We start from the raw sequence: 23,309 nt of genomic DNA on the forward strand, positions 1-23,309 counted from the left end.
TCTCTAACAATGACATCAGTTTCTATATTCTTCCATACTCTAAGGAACAATACTATTTACTAATTTCTTTAAATATTTATTTTTTATAAAGGCCAATAACCCCAAGATTCCTCTTTAAACTATCATAATCCTCTCTCATATATATTATTAACACAAATGAAAAGATATTTCGTTGGACACATTCTGTCTATCCCAAAACACAGCTTTCCACACTTTCTTACTTTAGGCAACCACATGCCCCAAGTTTTCTGATAGAAATCATCAGGAATGTGCTGTGATTGAAATGGCATTTCAAGGAAAACCTTGCAAGGATACTTGGGATTTTTGTGAATCAGTTAAACACAAGAGAATCTCCAATGGACGTGGTAAATTTGGAGGGTTTTGTGGCTCTTGTTAGACAGCAGGACATCCTTCGCTTAAATTTGGTAGTTTGTTATGCTTATGCATTTTAGGTTGAATGTCAGGAGAACTACATGAATTTAATCAAGCAAAACTGATGATATATATGCATTAAGGCACTGGCTTCTGCCAAGCATGTTCAATGCTCTACACCACACAATGAGAATGAGCTGCAATCAATATCTTAGGAGTAAACAAACAAACCATAAGCCTAAAAATTCCTTCTTTTACCAAGGACTGTGTCATAAATTTTCTATTTTGTAGTAGTGTTTCTTATTTATACTAATGCAGTATTCAGAATAGACTTAATTTTGCATGTCAGCAAGCCTGCCATTTTATGCTTACTGGAGTTTTAATTTTTCGATATGGTAATTAGAACATTTGTATTCTAATTGATAATTTTCACTGTACTCTCATGAGCAGCAAAGTTTCTCAGGTTTCAAATATTTCAAAATCACTTGAGCTGTAACATTTCTTTTGCGGTAGCTAAACTCTACTCAGCTACGTACTGTCTACTGCAGGGCCCTGCAGGTACGTTGTAGTAAAGGAGTTTTGATGCTCAGCTGCCAAACAATTAGAAGGTAAAAGCCAAATGGAAATTTACTTCAGTTCAATCACCATTTATACTTATGTATTTATATCTAGAAAGTTGTCAGATGCTGATTAATCAGGGCTGTTCAGAACTGTTTTGATGAGGTAGTCAGGATATGGGGAGAACCAAAAAAATAAATAGATTATTTTGTGAAGAGAAGTGAAAAGGGGGGGAAAAAAGGAATAAAACTTGTTAACATGATGGGTTTGGACATATATCTTTTGGAATTAATCAGCATTATTGCCAGCATTTTATTTAGATTATGAAAATGAAGTAAATTGATCTGTCAACAATAATAAGATAAAACCAGAAAGTATTTAACTTTTTACATGGGCACACTGCATAAGCTTCAGCTTGTTAATAGCCTGGGGGGTTTGTGCCTGTAATAAAAACAGACATATAATTCATCTCTGATGAAGCTTCAAAATCTCCTTAATCAGTAAAAGCCACCTGGATAAATAGAGCAATTTAGACAGCCTTATAGAACCAACTCCTATTAGCAGCATTATTGTTCCTGAAAACTAAGGAATTGGAATATTATTACCAAAAACCACATACAGCCACAAAGAAATGACACAGTTATCTTAATGATTAGTTTAAATAAAATCAAAAAAGCATAAATGGATAGGCAGCTTTTCATATCACTATGGAAGTAGCTGGGCAGAGTATCAGATGTGGGGGTTTTTGTCTAAATATGATGTAAATGATCACTTTTACACAATTCTTGTCCCACAGTGCTACAAGAATACTTTTCATATTTCTTTCATATGGTGTTGGAGAAAGCCTTGAAGGCTTCAGCACAACTCAGAGACGTAAACACTAAATATCCTTCTGGTAACAGAACACAAGTAAAAAATTGATGAAGTAGAGCTATGAAGAAAGAGTGAATAGGTATATAGTTAATTCAGGTGAGTTTAGAATTACTTAATACCAACAGCATAAAATGTTTAGATTTTTTTTCTCCACAGATTTAGGATATGAGTCATTTTCCATTAAAATTAATGAAAATTCTCATCAAATTCAATGAAACAGAATCCGTCCTTTAATTCTCTCTAACTCTATGGCAGTTACAACTGCAAAGCATGTGTCTAAGGGAACTTAAGGCAAAATGGCAAAACGTTGACACTATTTAGTGCAAATGAAAATGACACTGAGATTTTAAAACACAAGAATAGAGACTGCTTACACTAGGGAACATGAAGATACAGGGGGAAAAAAAGCTTCAACCTAACTGTTGTTGCAGGTTGTACTGATCAGGGTCAGAAAACGGAAGAGCTTTCCAGAACAGAGAGAAGGCAACAAAAAGAGATCTCTAAGCTGAAGCTGATGATGTGAGTGATAGGTTAAAATAATCAGTCCTATCTGCCCCTCCATTGATCAGTCCATATATACTATATGACAAAAATTCATTGTTACCTATTCATCTTGGTGTTTGATATCCCAAAGATGGCAACCCCAAAATAAAGCTTATCTGGCTTAAAAATTTATTCCCCAGAAAGAATCCACATCTTGCAATCTGTAATGTCAGTGCCCATGTGAAATGCCACAACCCCTCCTGGGCTCAGGGAGGGCAGGACCCTCTCAGCCTGTAAAGAAACACTCATACACTACTCTGCAGGTTGTCAGGGTTTCAGCTGCCTTCTCTCTACTCCAGTGGTCTAACAGATGCAATGTTTTTCCTACAGTGAGATTACTTCTTATCTTAAAATCAGTCCTTCCTTGTCTTTTTATCTTTGAATATTACTTTTCAGGTTTCTGCTTTGCTTCTTTTATCCCCCAAAGTCCCTTCCATTTCATTAGAATTGTTTCAATTCCAAGTGCGCTTCTAAAGGATAGAATTTCGTTTCAACAAAATATTGTATCTTATTTCTTCAACACATTATTGAGGCTCTCACTTTCCTCTGGGTTTTTTTTTCCTTTTATTTTCTGGGGTGTGCACATTGTCCGCTCTGTGACACTAATAGGGTGTTCTTTATCGGCCTCCATGCTGAGTCCAGGGATTTAATTTCTTAACTTTTTCCTTTCAGGTGGTTTTTAATTTCTTTTAAATAAAAAAGTTTCCTTCTTGCAGGCTACTATTGCTTTTTTATCCCATGGTGTGCTACCTCTGAACAACATTTGAATCACTCATCTCCTCATAGATCTCTGTCATTGTGGTTAACCGACTTAGCAATTCTACAAAAAAATTACTTTCACAAAGGTGTTAACACTGTTCATTTCATGGAGTAGGTGCAGATCCACAGGTTGGCAAAGCCAATACCCATGGCAAAGTCCTGAGGAGCTGTGGAGGCCTCCGGTGCAGTTTCTAACCATAGCTCTTCACAAAGCTTTTTTTAGGACCACCTCAGCTGCATAAGAGCATTGTTTGGGCACCTGTAGTACTTTGAAAAATGTTATTTTATTGCTATTCTATTTCTTACCTGCCTTGCACCATGGTTGCAGAGCTTTATGTCTCAAGGGAGGGAGAGACCCTGACAGTGGGGTCCCAGCTGGTGACAGGAAGGCAGCAGCTCTGCAACCCAGAGCTCCTGCTCCTGAGGCAGTGATTCCCTCCTGAGGTGAATGCACTTGAGCATGTGTTGGCTGTGGGGAGAGATGCTCCCTGAAGAGAGAATGGTTCCAGACACACAGGAGCAAGTTGCTTTAATATATATAATGCTTCCAGAGTTTACCTTTTGGTTTCACTACAGTGAATTGTGAGGATCAGCTGCAAAATATAGATAATTGTCAGCCAGGTTATTGAGATAGGTAGTGGTCACTCTGCTAGGAATTAGAGAGTGGGGCTGTCAAGGCTGTGGGTGCAATTAAAGTCAGTGTATAAATGTTTATCTTTCATTTAAAAAACTGTGAGAAAATACTTGATTATATTCCTGTATTTAATTCTCCATGGTTGTTGTAGTTGCAAAGGGAGAGGACATTCTCACGAGGAAGAGGCCAAGAGCACCGTGCAGTGGGAAGAAATGTGATCTGTGAAAACCTATGAAAGAATGTGAAGACACTTGTTTTATGACAGTTAAGTAATACCCAAGCCTACTCATTTTCATTAGTGTCAGAGCTGCCTTGCCATCTGACTGTCATCTGGCTTCCTTTCTAATTTTATTACATTAGGGAAGTGGATGGAAAAAACTCTGAAAATACACAATAAGCAATAAAATAAATAAAAGAAAGCAAACTAGATTTATTAAATCAAGCAACTTAAGCAACATAAGGCAGATACTTATAATGCTTGCATTTTAAAAAGGTCAAATTAAATTAACCATTATTTTTTACCAGTGTTGCCCACAATTGTCTCAGAAATTTAATCTAAATGGATTGATATAAAACATTAATATGCTCAAACTCCCTCAATCACTCTCTTACTGGACACAAACCAAGTGCAATGAAGGAGGAGACTCATTTTTTGATTGTTTGTGTATCTGATATAAGGACTATTCGCAGTTAGGACTGCTGTTATTATTTTTTAGGCATGATCAGAATTAAATAGGTTGAACAGAAACTGTGCTTTCTTATTGTTTCTTTGGGTGAAGTTACAGAAAGCAAAAGAAAATTGTTTTATTCCTGCATAGCAGAAATATGTTCATAAAATTTTTAAATGGATCAATTGAAATGCATACAAGCTTCACTGCTGCCCACATGAAATGGAAAATTTTTTATATGCTTATACCTCCATGTGCCCAATATATTATTTATATTGGAGAAAGATGAGCCAAGAGAGAAAAAGGCTGCTGTACTCAGGAGAGCAGATTAAACAGGCTCTTGATACAAAATAAAACAACAAAAGATCCTTAAGCATATTCAAGATTTTTATTTACCTCTTTCACTATTTTAATTTTAGCAAGCCGAGTAAAATTTTATTTGAATTTGTTACTCTGGAACAAAATGGGAATTCCTCCTCTGTCTATTAGCCACAAATATCATTTAGTCAATGTTTTCTGTGGTATTTTTTCAGAGATATTCAGACACCTTTGTGACTCCTCTGGTGTGCTCAGCAGAGAAAATCACAGCAGCTACCAGACAATACTCCCATTACAGAATATCCAACAATTTCAGAAATATCCTAATATTTAACAGGGAACTTTTGTCCCTCAAGGTGCATAGCATCACATCTGACATCAACCTCTCCAATGGCTAGTGACATTTGAGGACTAATATCAAACATCTACAGAATATGTGGAAGATTACAGAGAAGTTGGAAGTGAAACAATTGCTTCACAATTCAAACCAGAGGGTCTGTGGAGTCATCACCACTTTTTTTAGGGCTGTTCCTTGTGCCACAAGACGTGAACGAGAAAAATGTAAGCAGTGTCCTGCTCCACTTATTGTGCCCCATCTTGCATATTGAGGCTAGAGTTAAAATTTCATGTGATTCTGTTTCAAACTAAAGTTTGCATGTGGTGAACTTAAATTCTTGCTAACTATACTAGCAGGAAAGCTGTCACCTTTCACAGCAAAAAAGCCAAAACTGGAACTAGGATAGAGAAGGAAGAATACTCCTGATTACAATCTCTTTAAGCAGATTCATGGAGACTCTAATGGCTAGGTCAGCTTGAATGGATGCACATGGAAGTGCTCTGTTCAGTCATGAAACAAAGAGATAGTAAGCTGTCAAAGGTAACAAGTTTTTCCAAGACAAGTAGAATGATTGCCACCTTTCTCTGTGGATTTGTGTCTTTAAGTTCCACACTCTGGAAGTAAAAATGCCATGTAATAGAGTTAATGATGTCGGTTCCCCTTCCTATTCACTGTGCTCTTGCTTCAGTAACCATTAGTCCTACTCCCTAGCCAAGAAAGCAGTATCTCCAGCATATCCCATGCTTCTTCCCAGTCCATTGCCACCTTCCCTTCATACCCCATGCTTCCTTTCCCTAGCTGCAAAGTGATATGAGGTTGCATTGATGCAATTTGAAACTAGACACCTATGCTAACTGGCCACACGTGTGTGTTGAATAGTGAAGCAACAGGCCCATGAGAACAAATACACTACTTGGCTATTTTTCCTGAGGATAAAACTGTCAGGGTCTCTTTCTTCTACAAAGCCACTAATTTTCATGAAACTTGTAGAAATTTAACTATCTTTCAGATCTTCGACCTTTTGTCTGGAGTGCTTAAAACTTGACATTACTTTCTGGGCAATGGGTGAGTAAAGCTCCGAGCCCTGGGAGTTGCCAGCTCACAAGATTGGCTATGAATTTCACTTTAATATATAGATATAGGGTGCTTTAATACCTAGTGGCAGTGTCAAGAAAATAAGCCACAGGCTTATACCCAAGGAATTTCTTGATTAATTTAGTGGAGTAAATAAGGAGACTTGGCCAAAGTTCAAAAGAACACCGCACAAGCTAGACAAAATACTCCACCACAATACTGATTCAACATATACTATTAATCCACAACGCTTAAGTCAAAATCCAGTAAACAAGCAACACTTAAATCAACATCCAATACATCCACAACACTTTAAAGCAAAATCCAAACAGTTCCACAATACTTAAATCAAGATTCAATCCCTCCAGCTCCATATCACCCTAAGCCTCAGGAAAGAGAAGCAGAGGGACCAAGAAGAGAGAAGGAGAAAGAGGGAGAGACAGATTATATAGCTACCACCAAAGCCTTGTAGAAGACCAGCTCTCACAAGTCATTGGACCACCACAGGGCCACAACACGAGGCAAACACATGCTCTTGGTTTTATCTGCTCTGGTCCCTATGGCCAATCCCTCCAGGAGGGGTCTCTGACCCACCAGCCACCCTCAGGGTTCCATTGTCCCTGCCAATCTGAGCCTGGTTTAGGGGCTCCAGGAACTGTGGTGTGTTATAGTTTTCCTGGGCTGTTTGTGACTGACATCTACTCCGGGGCTTTCCCATGTGGGCTCCAGGGGCTTCCATGAGGGATATGATGCCACCCTCCCTCTACACATACACACACATACACACATTCCCTATAAGTTGGTTCTGATCCAATAATAATTGATCTGGTGTCTAACAGGGTGGGAAGAAGTCCTCTAGCAGACAGCAAACTTAATTTTTCCTTCAGAAAGTAAGATAAAATAGTACATGGAATGTGTTTGTCCTAATAAACTTACTTTTGATGGACTGATCATGTAGGTTTCTGAGGTGGGAACAGCATCTGTCACAAGAGTGAAGTTCTTGACTGCAGCATATGTTGCATATCTTCCATTCTAGCAGTTCTCTTTACAGAACATGTCTTATTATTCAAAGATCTCAGAATAATCTGTACAAATGGAGAAGGAAAGAACATTTTAAGGACAATCACACCTGAAATCAGAGTTTGGAAGAAAAAGAAAATAGGAACGTGGCAGAAATAAACAACTGCATTAATTAGCAGGAAATCCTGCTGCCAGGCTTTGACAATTGATTTAATTTATATTTAAATTTAACCTGATTAATTTATTTTTAGTTGCTGCAATTAACATATCTATTAAAACAGATAATTAGATTTATGTTCAAGTGCAGTTCCTGGAATCAGTGAGAACAAGCACAAAAGAGTTATTCCCATAGGTGTTCCACCTGTTTGTAGGCCTGAGCCTGTACTCAGTGTACTGAGTGAATCACTGAGAGCCTGATAGTTGATATACAGTCTCCCATCAAGGTCACTGCCCTTCTCAACAGATATTGGAAGGGCTCAGAATCCACTGATAAAATTTCCACGGGCAACACGTTTAATAATATCTAGATGTGGTAGTTTCAAACACCACACAATGTGAAAAGTTTAGCCCTGCAGCCTCTGATGAAAGGAGAAAAAAGGAGGTCTGGTGGGAACACCCAGATTCTCCCTGTTTCCAGTATCCTTTAGCCTCACGTGGCATAAATAATGAAATAGAGAGAAATTACTCTGAATATTTATCAGCTAGGCAAATTGCAGGCAGACATTAACACAGACACCAGATATTTAACATACTTTCTTGCTAATCTTACTTTTTCTGATATACCTTTCTCAATGCATAGCATTCCAAGAGAGTTTCAGAATACAATCCAGGTAGAAGTTCATGGTCTACACTGATCTTTTGTCCTAGGTAAAGCTGAAATGCTTCTCTCACATGGACAAGCACCTAAGTTCCAATTTAGATTGGTGTTAGAACAATGTTGCCATGCAAAGTTCTACACTGTCTTTGACAATCCAACCAAGCCTTCATGCCTTGAAAAAGCTAAATACCAGCTTTATTTCCAAGGAACGCAAATCGCATTCCCTGGGCTTTCTGTAAAATACCTGTATTATGAACTGCCCAAAAAGCACAAAGCCATGTTCCCTGACAAAGGCCTTCACACTACTTTTCTAATTTGACATTTTCTAAACCTAACTAATGGAGTCAGCTCTTAAAACTCTAATTGAACAGCAAAATATGCCAGTTAATTAATTTACAAAGAGTACATTAGAGCCAGGACCTGGACTTCCTTCCAACATTCCAAGAGTTTGGTACAACTAATAGTACTCAGACAAAAAGAAGTTTTTTATATATTTATACATGGATTTATATTGATAAGGCTCAGGATGGTGGTCAATTTTTTGTCTTCAGTACATTAAAAAAATTAAAATAAAGCACAGCATAAAATAAAATGCAAGGGTCTTATTCATACTGATTTAACATCACTAAACCTAATCTCAAATGAGATAAATATTAATGCAAACTTTCTCTATCTTTTGACAGAACAAAACTGAATATACTCAAACTTATGCCTTGATTTTACAAGTCTAAATCTTTATGCAAGAGAAAATGCAAGACCTTTATGACATAAGCTTGTAAATGTGCGCAAAAGTTCTATCATATCTGTAAATGCTTACATACAAAATGGATACGCTAGGGTACAGACAGGCTTAATTAGCTTAAACAAAAAAATACAGGAATAGTTCATAACAACTTATCATTACTGGAATTTCAGTGATTTAGCACTAGATTCTGAGTGTGACCTGGATTTAATTCTGTATCAACAGCCACCATTGATAAAACTGATCCACACTTTGTTCAAATAAATAAATATTTATTTGAGGGAGTTTTTCAGTTAAAAATTTATCCTGACCAAAGAGCACAGTATACATTCAATAATTTGGGGAGGTTTTGACACAAGAATCTAAATAATAGTTGTACTTCATTTTTAATGTGTAAGGCACTGAGCTAGATGACATTGCACTACAGCTAACAATAAAGAGGCTTTTCCAAAGCAAATATATCATTTATCAATAATTCCAGATCTTTCCATTTGAAAAGTCTCTGGAGATTATGCACACATTTTACAGCCTTGGCCGTATTGACCATCATCATTGATCTACTCTGGCCTCCAACTGGGAGACATGGAGACACACTATTTATAACACTGCTGCTTCTTTTGAGAACACAGGTAGAATCATTCTTGAGGACAAAAGACAACACAGAAAGAACCGTGTCTTGCTGATACCACCTAAGGAGACTTTTCACTGTGCCTTTTACAACTGGATTTGTCTGTCTCACATTGGTCTTTTTAGCCATCAGTGCACTTGCAGCAAGCGTGGGTAGAGCCCTTCTCAAATCTTTGTTTGCGAAGCCTGGCCATGGTGATGAATTCGCCTCCTTATAAATACGTATCTAATCAACATCACACTTTGCCAAAACCCCTGCACTCCAAATAGAATATAAATGGAATGAAAAAGATCATAAAATCATTGAATCACAGAATGGTTTGTGGAAGGGTCCTTAAAGACCATCTAGTTCCTACACCCCTCCCATGGGCAGGGACACCTTTCACTTGACCAGTTTGCTCAGAGCTCCATCCAGACTGGCATTGAATGCTTCCAGGGATGGGCCACCCACAACTTCTCTGGACAACCTGTTCCAGTGTTTCACTACCCTCACAGCAAAGAACTTCCTCCTAATTCTAATATAAAACCTTTCTCTTTTAGTCTGCATCTAGTCCCCCTTGTCCTGTACTGTATCCTGTACCCTTCAGGTACCAGAAGGCTGCAATTAGGTCAACCCAAATCCTTCTCTTTTCCAGGATGAACAAACCCAATTTTCCCAGTCTTTCCTCACAGGAGAAGTGCTCCATCCTCTGATCAACTTGCTGGCCCTCTTCTGGACTTGCTCCAACACGCTGATGTCTTTTCTGTGCTGGGGGCCCCAGACCTGCACACAGCACTCCAGGTGAGGTCTCAACAGAGCAGAGGAGAGGGACAGAATCACCCTTGACCTGCTGCCCATGCTGCTTTTGATGCAGCCCAGGACAAGAATGGCTTGCTGGGCTGCAAGTGCACATTGCTGGGTCATGTCCAGCTGCTCACCCACCAGCACCCCAAGTGCTCGTCAGGGTTGCTCTCGACCTATTCATCCCCCAGCCTGTATTGATACTGGGGGTTGCTCCAACCCAGATGTATCACCTTGAACTTGGCGTTGTTAAACTGTATGAGATTCCCACTCTTAAGCTTGTCCAGGTCACTCTGGATGACATCCAGATAACATTGTTAGAATTAAATGTGTAATGTAATATTTTAAAAGCAGTCTACTTGCTTCAAGACTAAAAAAATGTCAAGGAGACTAAATTAATTTAAGCTTTAAACTTAAGAACATACAGCTCTGGTTTCTGTATTCTTTGCTATTTGGTATGGCAAAAGGGGTGAGATTAAAGCTTTTGAAGAACAAAGTGCTAACTTGTTTATACTATATTTTGGCAATAATCCAAGTGGGGAAAAAAAAGGTGTCCAGCAAGAAGCTCCAAACCAAGGAATTAAAAATTAGGTTTCATAATTCATAAATAAAAAAAGAACTCAATTGTTTTCTAAATAGTCAGAAATTCTCTGAGGTTCAGGATATCCTTCATATGTTCCCTTGTGATATTTTCCAGAAGAAATCCCATCCACCCAAAGTTCCAAATTAATATGAAGCATTCACTTCTGTTTGGCAACAGCTAATTATGCATTTGTAATACAACTCATCATAGAGGAATACAAGGTAATTACTGTCCCAGAGGTATTCCTAGTACTGTAGTAGGGATGACATATACTGTATACTCTGTATTTCTCTACTGATAGAGGTACTAAAGGTCCTACCTCAATGGAGAAAAGAATTAGCATACCTTCTACCTGGAAAGTGACTTAAATGTTTGCAGTGCAGACAGGTCAGAAACTTACTGTGTTCCACTTAATCTTTCCAAGAAAGAAAAAGTCATGAGGAATGTTAGACGGACAGTGACTTACCCTTAGAAACCATGTATATTCCTATTATGCCCAGAGGCAGGATTTTTCTGAGCAAAACCAAGCCTCCAACAAACCAGAGCACTAGTTTTTCTAGACACACACACCAGAAAGTACATTTGTCAGTACTGATATGGAAATGACAAGTGCATGGTGTACAGTCTTTTGTGAATGCAATAGAAGACAGGAGCAGCAGTCTTATGCAGCTGGTGGAGCAGGATGGGACATAGCCTGCTTGTCTGGAAAACAGACATCTTGACACCACCTTGCAGCACTTCCCTCCAGCAGCCCAAGATCAGTACATTTCACTTTTCATGATCAAAGATAAACAGGCAGTGTAGAGCAATTCACTCCAGAGAATGCAGAAGGTGCCTGACAACCAGACCTTCTCCATTATTGTGGAGTTTAAAGCAGCACATTACCCAGACAACTGCATGTCTCCATCTATGTCTTGAGCATGGCAGTGAGATTAGGTAGAGAAGACTTTGATCTAGAATACCTCAGATTTCACTCCCAGTGCAAGCATTGACCTGCTGGATGATCCTGCACTAAGCCCTGTTACCTCCACAAGTTTGTTTGGTTTTTCATCCTTTCTTAACTCTGAGGGAGCAGGGACTTCGGGGTCTGATCTGTAAGCTTCAAGGGTGCCCTGCAGCACTCCAGGAACTCAAAACATTTACATCAAAAGTGCAAAGTCACAGACTCTTTGGTTGTCACCTCGGATGCCCCTAGTGCCCAGCAACCAGCCCAAACTTACACTGAGGGTAAAAGACAGGAAAATGTTGTTACTGTCTTTCTGGGTGGACAAGATTGTGAAGCGTTATAACTAATCTCCACAATGATACATGTCAACTATAATCAGCCATGGGCAATTTTAGACTTAAATGGAAAAAGACAGTGACAATCAAGTAAAAGCAGCAGCATCTGAGGCTAGAAGACCCCAGAGTTGCTGGAGTGAAAGTAGAACTAAATTCCTCTCCTGCTGTATCTGTTGGCTTCACCTCCAACTGCTGGCTATTCTTTTGTCTTCCAATACTAAAAGCCATCACCACGTCCTGCATCAGCCAACAGGTGAAAAGCACGTTACCCACTTAGTTAGTCAGCAAGGCTCTATATAAAAGCACAAAGTAAAGCTGACGTGCAAGGTTGCAACAACAAAGGGTAGTAAGGGATCACTCAGGAATTCTCACACACCTAGCCAATGTTTAACAGCAGTATAAACACAGACTTCAGGAATGTCTGTAAAAATGAATCCACTCATACAAAAGAGCTTGTAAACTAAGTTAAGAGAAAAGTAAAGGAGAAGGAAGGGTGAGGCAGAAGGACGAGGGGATTATGTGATTGCTTGGGAAACTAATACATATCAATAGAAGATAACACAGCAGAATTGTTTGGGGATTTTTAAAACCCAACTGTATTAACTTTTAGTCCATAAATAGCCAAGGCCAAAAGTCTTTTAGGGAAACATGATCAAGGAGCAATTTCGGCAGAAGAATGTAGGATGCCTGTCCTATGGAAACAGATATGGAGATTCTGGCAAAGGAGACACTGGGCATGAAAGTGAAAATTGCAGTGAGTTTAACTTACTTTGAGCAGAACAGGCAGTCACAGCAGCATGTGTCCAAGACAGAAAAAGTAAAAAAGAGATGACTTAAGTGCTGAGAGTCCCTAGACTGAGGAAAACCTAAAAAAACCCCAGAATTACAGTTTCTATTTGAATTAAACAAAACCAAGGCACTGGCTACACTTGTATGCCACCTTACAGGGTTTTTTCTGACTTGTTGGTTTATTTTTGTCCCAGTCAAAATGCAACATAATTAAATGAAAGTTAACACACCTTAGTATTTAAAAAATATTAGAAATAAATATCTGAAAGGGGTATGCCTATCAAAAAATCTAATAGCCCCAAGAAAGCAGTAGATTGCAAAGAATGCTGATATCAAGACTCAGATGGTGTGGCAATAAGGTAAGGGGAAAATATTCCAGCTTGAGCAATACAAAAAGTAAGTAACTGTCATGGTTTCATCTCAGCCTGCAACCGAGCACCACTCAGCTGCTCGCTCACTCTCCCACCAGGAGGATCAGAGTAATTGGAAGAGTAAAAGCCAGAAAACTCATGGGTTGAGATAAAGACACTTTAATAGAGAAAGCAAAAGCTGGGCATACAAGCAAAGAAAAACAAATAATTAATTCATTGCTACTCATAGGTAGGCAGTTGTCCAGCCATCTCCAGGAGAGTATCACATGTAACAGTTTCTTGGGAAGACAAACATCACCACTTCAAATATCCCACCACCACCACCACTTCCTCCTTCTTCCAATTTATATACTGATACTCTTTATGAGTTTGATGTCATATGCTATGGAATATCTGTTTGGTCACTTTGGCTCAGCTGTCCCCACTTTGTCTCCTCCCAACTTCCCATTGTTATAAGTAAAATGAAACTGAGTTGAAATATAGTAGTAAAATTTATTGAAGATTTATATAAAATGCAAATAAGAAAAACAGCATGCTGGGCGGCCAGGGAGACCCCTGCTCCACTCACAGCCCTCAAGCACAGTAGGCAAAATCAGTAATTTTTATTCCCTTATCAGTTTCCCTCCCATTGTTACTTGTTGTCCCCCTATTGGATCCGAGCTTGCAGGTCTGGTTCTGATTGGCTTTTCCGCGGGCTCGTCTCAGTTGCCAGGTACTTTCCCCTCCATAGTTTCAATCAGTCTTTAGTCCTTGAGGCCTAGTGTGCAGCTCAGTGCCCAGGCATCTCCAGATGTCCGTCTTGGATACTTTGTATCATTCTCGCTCCTGACTCTTTGATTCTTGTCCTTCCCTCCGTTACTTTATGCTTGCTATGAGACAATAAGCTTTTTATAAAAGTAAGATGCACAGTAGTTTGTCTTTCCAGCTTAAGAAATGCAAGCTACATGCTTATCAGCTTACAATGCTGATAGATTAATGAACCATTCTACAACTTACAATCTCCTAACCGTAACAGAACAGTGATTATAATAACATATATGTAAGAATATAGCATGCACTACAATTTAATGAGTAAATTTCAATTATTACTAATTTGATGAGTAAATTTAACTATTACTACTTATTACACCATGCACCCCTAACTTCCTTGCCAGTGTGGCAGTATGAGAAGCAGAAAAGGCCTTGGCTCTGTGTAAGCATTATTCAGCAATAACAAAAACATCCCTACTATCATCACTGTGTTCAGCAGATAGCCCCACACTAGCCACTGCAAAGATAATTGATTCTACTTCAGCCAAAACCAGCACAGTAACTTTCATTTCCTTTTAGACATAAGCCATACAAAAAAGAAATATGATGTGCGTGGGCCAATGATGGCTCATATATAAGCTTATATATATATATCTTATATCCATGAGTACTAAAGCACAAGCAAGGAAACAATCCAGAAATTTCTAAACCAAAAAAAAAAGGAAATAGCAGTCATATACTATGTGTGCTTAATCAGAGAATCACAAAGACCTCTTTTGTGAGAAGACCACAAAACCACAAGCTTAAGAGAGTAAAGTAAACACTGAGAAATTGGTTTCAGAAAGTCTGATAAGCTCCAGACAAATATTCCTGCAAAATCAGGAAGAAATTTTAAAACTGGGACAAACTTTAGCCTGCTAAAAAGTCTGCCAAAGTCCAGATGTCACGCACTGGCATCAACATGGTGGTATATTCATCCAGTGGATGAACAAGCAAGCACCAACAAGGTGATGGTTTGCTCTACACAGATAAAGACAACAAGACTGTACTTACATCTGTTGAAACACAGGAGCCTCTCAAGGACCTTCTGAACATCTATCTACTCCTCTATCTACCCTACCCATCTCCTTGCACATCTGTATAACCCTCCTTTTGCCACCAACACTCAGGGAACAGCTGGACAATTGTCTCTCTGTAGGTGACATATTGTCCATTCCCTATTTTGAGATTTATGAGGCTGTTATAGGTGAAGGGAGAGAGGGGTGGGGGGGAGGTGTGGTGCTGCATTCTCTCACCAAGATGAGGAAAAAAAAGGGAGGGAAGCTGGTGAATAGGCATTCTGTCATTATTGCCACATTTGGAGACAATGAGCAGCTACTTTGTTTCTGTCAGTTTGAGGCTTTCAGTGAACTCTGAACTGTGTTTGCTTCAGTCTTGGCAACAGTCAAAAGACCATATTGAGGAGCCCTAAAAGTAAAGGTGTCCACGGAAATATATAAATAAAAAGTTAATGCAAAATTAAATGTATTATAATGAGGATACTATCTAATCAGCAGCCAAAATGACACATCAGAAACAGAAGCTGCTGAATGCCTCATTCTCTGTGACAAATAACACAAGCTTTTCTGTTTAAGGGACAGACCAACATGCACCCAAAACATTGCTTTTCTCTCTCACCTCTGGTTTTATTTCTTTTCCATACTGCTATTATTCATATTACCTCAATGTCCAGAGTCTACAGTACTATCATGCAGACATGTAACAGGAAGCAGTTGAGTTTCCAACTGAAATGAACAGAAGGAGATGTAAGCTTAAAAGTATATGCTGAGAACAGAGATGCAGATAGTTTAAGTGGCTTGTCCAAAGTCAGAAGCGAATTCTGATGACAAAATTAATCTATGCACTTTCCTTGGGATTAATCCAATTCAGGAAGGGAGTTGATACTTTTTTCCAAGGGCCATGTATAGGAGAAATGCTTTGCTGAAAGATCAGATCAGAGTAATACACCATGTTTTTCTTCTACAGTGAACAGCATGCACTAACACTTTCCTTCAGAAAGCTAAATTTAAGGTCATGGACTTAAACCAGATTAAAGCTAAACACATAATTAAGATCTTGGCTCGAAAGGGGTTCAGTTAAGCTTGCAAACTCATGGACAGCCATGCCCTGATTTCAGACCACCTATACTTCTGCAACAATCCCTGTTCTCAGATATAAAAAGGAGATGCATGCAGATGTATTAATAGGAATCACATTTTTGTGTCAGGAAGGCATAACTTGCTACTCTTAGGAACCAATGGAGTTCTTGCAGATTTTCATCTGCATAATAAAATGAAAATTTCTGTTCCATTTCATTCTTTATATCTTGCTGATTTTTACCTCCCACTGAATAGCTAAATTATTTTCCAGATATATTAAGTTCACTTCATTGAACTTTATTTTATGTAATATATTTTTTGCCCCCTTCTTCAGCTTCTAAATGCTTGTGTAAAATTAAACTTGTCCACCCCTACCAGCATGCATCACTTTTCCTGATTTAGCTGCCTCTGGGAATTTCCATTTTATTTCTCTTCCAGATCAAAACCAAAGATATTTAGTAAGATCTGAAAATTGCTCAACTAGATGTCTTTCCTTTGTATCTATCACCACATAGATAGAGATACTTTTCAGGCCACACGACAATACTCTTTATAAATAAATCTGAAATAATTTAAAAATGTGCATACAGAAGGCATTTGAACTCCTGTCTCCAATCTCCTGTGAAGTTCATAGTCATGTTCATAGGCACAATATAGTCAGTGGTAAAATGGGATACCTGTGGAGACTAAAAGGTTTATCCAAATACAAAGGATGACTTACACACAAATTTATAATTATGGACAGTGTATGGTGAGACTTGGAGTGTGTCACCCTCCCCCCATCACCTTCAAAGCATCTCCTCTGAGTTCCCTCTTTGAAGCCAAAGGACTTTCCTCACCTGATTCTGACCTGTGCAAGCACAGGTTACACAGCCTGAATGAAAACCCCGTATTGAGCAAAGAGCTTTTCCCCAACTACAACAAAATAAGCAGCAGAGGTTTTTGTGCACACCAGTAGCCCTTTGCAACTTTTTAACCTCTCGCATTCCTCTCGGTGGATTTGTTTGTGATTTCCTCTAAGTGCAAACTGTTAGTCCTGTAAGTGACTTTTCATTGAGTACATTAGTAGAGAACTCACATTTTATCTCTAGCACACACTGGAATCTCTGTTATCTCACTTAATAATATATTTCTGCTTCAGTTCTTTAGAGCACTTCAAAACTCAGACATTTTTGTATTTCTTTAAAAAACACAAGTACTTTTCCTAACAGTTCTGTCACTGCAGTTTCTGCTTTCACATTCAGTATTTTTATTCCTGCTGATGTGCAATTTCACAATGCTTTTAAATTACAAACATCCTCTAATAAATTATTTGCTGTCAGAGCACACTATTAAATCTATCAACTCCTCCCTTGGATTACTAATTCAATGCTAATTCTGAAGGACAAGGTCATGAGGGTACATACAGCTATTGCAACATTTATTATTTAAAATAAACTATTATAAACTCAGGTATCACCACAGCCATCTGTGAAGCATGAAAAAAAGTAAACCCCACCAAAACCAAAACATATGACCCTTGACGGATGGCTTCTTTTTTCTTATTTTAACCAGAACACAGGTAGTAGACTGCATGATAATTTATATACATCCCACTTAAAAAACAGATTGAAATAATTTTACTGTAAAGACCAATTCTGTCTTTATCTTTGTATTCCTTGTTTTTTTCACATAATTTAAAATATGAAATGATGAAAAATTTTTCTGGATTATTACACTAAGGTAAGAACTCCATTTTATGAAATTAGAGTCAACCTCAAGAAGTTTAAAGTAATTCCAGAGGAACTATGATAACCAGAATAACAGGGCTAGAAGTCAAGTATAATGGTATGTATGACAAGAAATATTTCCTTCATTCTAAAATCAGATTTTTAGTGAAACTTGTCTGCTCTGTTATAACACCTGTTCCTCCACTTTCCTCCATGAGAAACATCTAATTTGTCACTTTGTTTTAGGTATTCATCTGTGCACACAAACCTGATAAGAGGTGTGAATATGCAAGTTTTGAATTATGTACACTTTTTAGAAGACCAACCCATAATGTCTCAACTACTTTCCTCACTGTCTTTAATCAAGTGCCTTATTCAGTACTTAAACACAATACACACAACTATCAACAAGGTAAAATAGAGAAAACGGGAGAAAAGGATAAGAACTCTTGCACAGGAAATTAACAGATTTATGACAATAGCAACCATTAAATGGGAATTAATGTGTAACCAGTGAGTCCTTAAAGCAACCTGTCATACAAGTATGTCTGAACAGGTAAATCAAGGTAGAAGAGAGATTTACTAAGTGTTTGCTTACATCTGATAGAAAATAATGTTTATTTTAAGAATAATTCATGATGCACTGTGATTCAACTATTCCTTTCCTTTTTTAGACTTGGATGTTGTGAATGTTGTGACTGTCATTTAACAAGTTGTATTTTTATTTAAAATAGCATTTCTTCTAGACGCCTCATTTCCAGAAGTGTTGGCAGAAAGGAAAAAGCTGAAAAAGGAGCACTAAAGAGACTGACTTACAAGGAAAGACAGATCTGCCAAAATGGATATACTTTCTCTGAGAAAGAATATCAGCATGAAATACCTGGATAGACTCAATTAGCTTTTCAAAGGTCTGTCTTACAAGACAGCATCATGGTTCAGTTGTTAGGGCCCAAAACTAGAACTTGAAGCAGCTACACCTGTCATGGATGACCACTTCTGTGACCTTGGGTAGAGGCACTTGGGACTGAGAATAAATCAGCTTAACGCAAAGATCAGCTGCAGCTCAATACCAGACCAGTTTTAGACTGGACACTGTAGCCCTTCAGCTGATGTGACAAGAGCTCACAAGTGACCCTTCTGAGTGGCCACCCAGGTACCATGTGGCTTTTGCACTAGACTTCAAATTGAAGGTGGCCATACTAGTTTCAAGCCAGCTCAGACAGGTCTACCTTTGGAGGTTTGCTTTTTTTCATTCCCACCTCTTCCTCTAATGGCATTGCAAGAGTAAAGGAAAGCTTGTTAGCACTAAAATTTCAGGGACAGAAAGCGGGAAGGAGTGAAATACCATCACCTATAATGGGTAATATGAATATGAATATTAGAGAAATAACCTGTCAAGATCAGATTGGCTAAGAAGTAGACTTTTAAGAGAATCTGCAGAAGTCTACCACCTATCAACAATTTTCAGACTAATGCCAGTGCCATTAGAGCTAATACACAGGAAAGACTAACCAGGAAAACATGTGGAAAAGCTCAGGTTGTTCCCTGGCACATCTGCATTTTTCACTTTTCAAAGCAGAAAAAAACAAGAAAACCTTGAAAACACAGAAAACAAGTGAAACAGTGACATCTGTCTGATTTCGTGAAGAACCTACAAGAGCTCTCACCAAGACATCCCATTAATTTCCATGTGCATGATCTCAGAAGTCATGATCATACTTTACTGGCCACAATGATGTCTACGTCAGCACTCACCAACAAAAGTTTGGAAAGGGAAGACCACACTCCAAAGTTCTACACTTGTGACCTTTTTATAGTCATGCTCTGAACAAACACCATACAGAAAGAAATAAAACATACAAAATATAGCCTACTCTCTTTAAATAAAATCTGCCTTCAAGATCTGGGGAAGAAAAAATCAGATTATTGTCTTGCGTAAGTAAGGCAAAACCAAAATGGAGGCAGAAATCCAGCACTGGATGGGAGAGATCTCCTGAAAGATACTTCTTTGTATATTGTATATTTATTTGTATAGTGATTTGACCTGCTGCCATTAGAACTGCCTCTGAAACCCTGCCAGACAATAGGTATCTATTTTCATAAGCATCTTTTAATGGAAGCAGGAGTTGTGAAATCCTTAGGAGACCATATCATAAGGCCTGAGATACAAATAAAAAGCGGAATAAGAATATATTATAAAGAATAGAAAAAAATGGCTATATATCTTTTAAAAGAGCTTATTCTATACATCTACTGCTGGGTGTACTTACAGGTTTTGTTTATTAATTTTCTGAAGCAACAAGACCTTCGTTTTATAATCCTTCTGCTATTTCTGACAATTTGCAGTGTTGCAGATGTACTTTTTGAAATGCAGTCCCAGTATAAAATTAGTGGTTTGAGGCTCTGATCTAGGTAGGGGTCTGGTCTGTCAGGAGTCCTGGAATTGTGAACCAGTTCAGGCATACAAGAGTTAACAGAAGGATGCTGTGTGATTTAAAGTGGATCTGAATCAACTTGTACTGCCTGAAGTAATAACAGTGCCTTTGAGGGCAGATGAGACAAAAAGTATAATGCCTTGAATTTAGGTGGTTAGAACCACAGGGACACAACAGTGCAGAGGAGAGGGAGATCTTAAGTTGCTTGCTTTTTCACTATACATAAATCTTGTAATTCTTTTTTCTCCTCAAGAGTATATCCATAGTTTAGATTTCTAAAGCCCAAACTTAAAATCTACAAAATGTGTGTTTAAACAGCACAAATAAATTATGTACATGCTAACGATGCGTAGGTGTAAGTCCAGAGGGATAAGATACTGTTGTCTTGGCATTAATAAATCCTGGATTAGGAAAAGTGAAATTTCACCAGCTACCCAAAATTCAAAACCTGTCATCACTGTTCACTCTATTTTCATCTAACTGAATGCTGGTATTTAGAACTTGGTATTCTTCCTTGTATTTGCTATTCATAAAGCCTCCCATTGCTTTTACATTCTTCTCTCTTTGTCTTGATTTTATCTCATTTAATATTAATTTATATTCTCTTTAAATATACAGAGCCACGGAAATGTGGAAATTAAGGTAAGCAGTGGTCCCTGGAGCACACCTTGGCTGCCATGGAAAAGGGGTACAAGATGTGTCAAAGGATTGGAAGAAAGTTAACCCATCATTCCCATGAGAAGCAGAAGGCTGCAGATACTGGGAAGAAAAAAAATATCTTTTGCAAATTTCTTCTTGATTTGTTGAGAATCAATAATTTATTCAGCCTTCCACCTGTAACTGTCCCTCTTGTGTACTTCTGTCCAAGCAGAAAGAATAATTCATAGTCAGGTAAGGCAAATATATGTTAAAACATCCTCAAAATTTCCATAACAAAAACATTTGCCTATAAATTTTCCTATGGTCTCCTGGTAAAATAGTTGCACAGCTTAACATTTCATTGACCCACAGGAAAAAGAGACTGAAGGCCACATAAACGGGTCAAGGCCATAATTCTAGGATGGAAAAGCTGTCTAAGTAAAATAAATTATCCCAGGCACATGTCTGTTCTACCATACACAGATTATTACAGGTATCAATCCTAGCTCGACTTAAATCCAATTAAAGCAAAAACTCAGTGCATAAGAAATGCCACACTGTACTGGAGCAGTCATCCTCCCAGCCCAGCACTCTGTCTGTCTGTCTATGCTAGTAGGGCACACGGATCAGATGTCTAGGCACTTGCTGCTATTGGTCCCCCAGCATCCACAGCTGTTACCATTGAGTTGAAGGAGGGCACCCCCCTTTCTGTTTCTGATGACAAAAAAAATGTTCCTGAATGTGGTAATGTCTCTTTGACCCTGCTGATACGGCCTGCCCTGCATCTATGAGTCAGTTTCTGTGAGTCTATGTCCTCTTTTGGCAATAAATTCCATATGTTCCCTAAACCCCAAGTAAGGAAGTATTTCCTTTAAGTTTTTAAGGTGATAGTTTCAAGAAATACCCTTAGAACTGAAGTTATAAATTTGTTCTATTCACCACCTCCTAGAGTCTGTAAATCTCCATCCTACCCCTTCTCAGCCTAATGTTATTTAAAACATGTGTGCCAAACTAGCCTTCCTACTGCCTCCTTGTACAGAGGCAGTTACATTCCCAACGTCAGTTTGGTTGCCTTTACTCACATCTTCTCTTAGCTTTGTCCTGCCTGAGATGTGGACACCAGAAAGGCACCAACATCTTGTACCACAGATCTGCACAGAACTACAACCATTTCCTCCACCTTTTCCCACTACCTCTTCTGTGAGCAGACACTGCATAAGGTATTGCATATAAACCATTTTCTCTTTTCTGCCCAAAGCACGAGTAAAATGGCAATTTTTACATCAGATCATAACACTTCTAAGCATGCAGAAAACATATGCATCTTTTTATTGGATTAGGACCATTTCCATGATTACCATTAGATCTTTCCTCACAAACAGTGGTTTAACTGTAGCCTCTCTAATGCTAGATCCAACGCCTTCAGGAAAGAGCTGTACAAGGCCTTAATGCAATTTCCCATTCAGAGTCTAAAGGCAGAACAGATCATTAACTTTCATGAATGCAAACAAATACTCAAACACTCAGAAGGAAAATGCTTAAGCGCATTCTCAATATTAGGAGCATTATTTAAATACTAGCAAGAATAAAGGCCTAAATTAGCTACACCAGACACAATGTCATTACCAATACCTGTGTCCATTAATTACATCTTCATCTCATCCTAAACCTTTTCATCAGAGATAATTGTACCCAAAACATTTTCATCTGAAAAACTATTTTCTGTTTCAATTGCAAAGAGATGTACAAGCAGCTCAATTGTAAAGGATTATGAAATGGCATATAAAAATTCTATAATCCAAAAGTAGAACACAGTATATTTCAGGAGTCTTTTCAATGTAAAATTATTAACCGCAATTAATGCTTTTTGAATAGCCAGCCCGCTTGGGTTTCCAAGTTTTATTTTCAGTTTTACATATGTACATACAATTCTAAGGGTATGCTTTAAAGGAGGGAAAATAAAAAATTAACCGCCCTGTGTTAATACATTATAGTCATCTACAATCATCAAGGAACTGTGACCAATCAATAATAAATAGCAAACACAAAATCCAAGAGGAAACCACTAACATAAATTTGTCAACTAGAAAACTTGAAGTTAGAAAGGTAAGCAGCAACTGCATATAATAAAACATTAAAAGAATACATTGCGATAAATTAGCAGCTACTAAATCAAGCAATCTCATGATTCTGCAGGTTTGAAGAATGAATAACTCTTCACATAGGCAGAGACTAACAAGGTCAGTTTTTAATAATCTTTTTCATTACTGTGTAAAAAAAATCCTTACAAAAAGGCTGATAGCATTGTGTAGAAATAGTTTATCTTATTCTTCACATCCAATTGAGCCTTCAGAGTGATTTTTTTTGCCCATCTAGGTCCATTATCTATGCTTCCTCTCAGGACATCTCTGGATAAAACAGGTCCCCAGCAATCTTTCAGGTCTCAGATTTCTTCACCTGAAACTGTTTTCCCATTTTATTTTCACTTTTC

At 38.1% G+C, this 23,309-nt stretch overlaps 1 long non-coding RNA gene across 1 annotated transcript in view; it reads right to left on the reverse strand.

The window, feature by feature from the left end:
- LOC126639588 (uncharacterized) overlaps positions 1-23,309 on the reverse strand; it is a 199,319-nt gene that overhangs the window by 118,249 nt on the left and 57,761 nt on the right. Inside the window, exon 2 of the long non-coding RNA XR_007628841.1 lies at positions 7,073-7,221. This is a non-coding gene — a long non-coding RNA (uncharacterized LOC126639588). The remainder of the gene's footprint in view (positions 1-7,072; positions 7,222-23,309) is intronic.

Source organism: Myiozetetes cayanensis, unplaced genomic scaffold, assembly GCF_022539395.1.
Source record: "Myiozetetes cayanensis isolate MyiCay16 unplaced genomic scaffold, myiCay2020 scf2-11, whole genome shotgun sequence".
Lineage (NCBI taxonomy): Eukaryota > Metazoa > Chordata > Aves > Passeriformes > Tyrannidae > Myiozetetes > Myiozetetes cayanensis.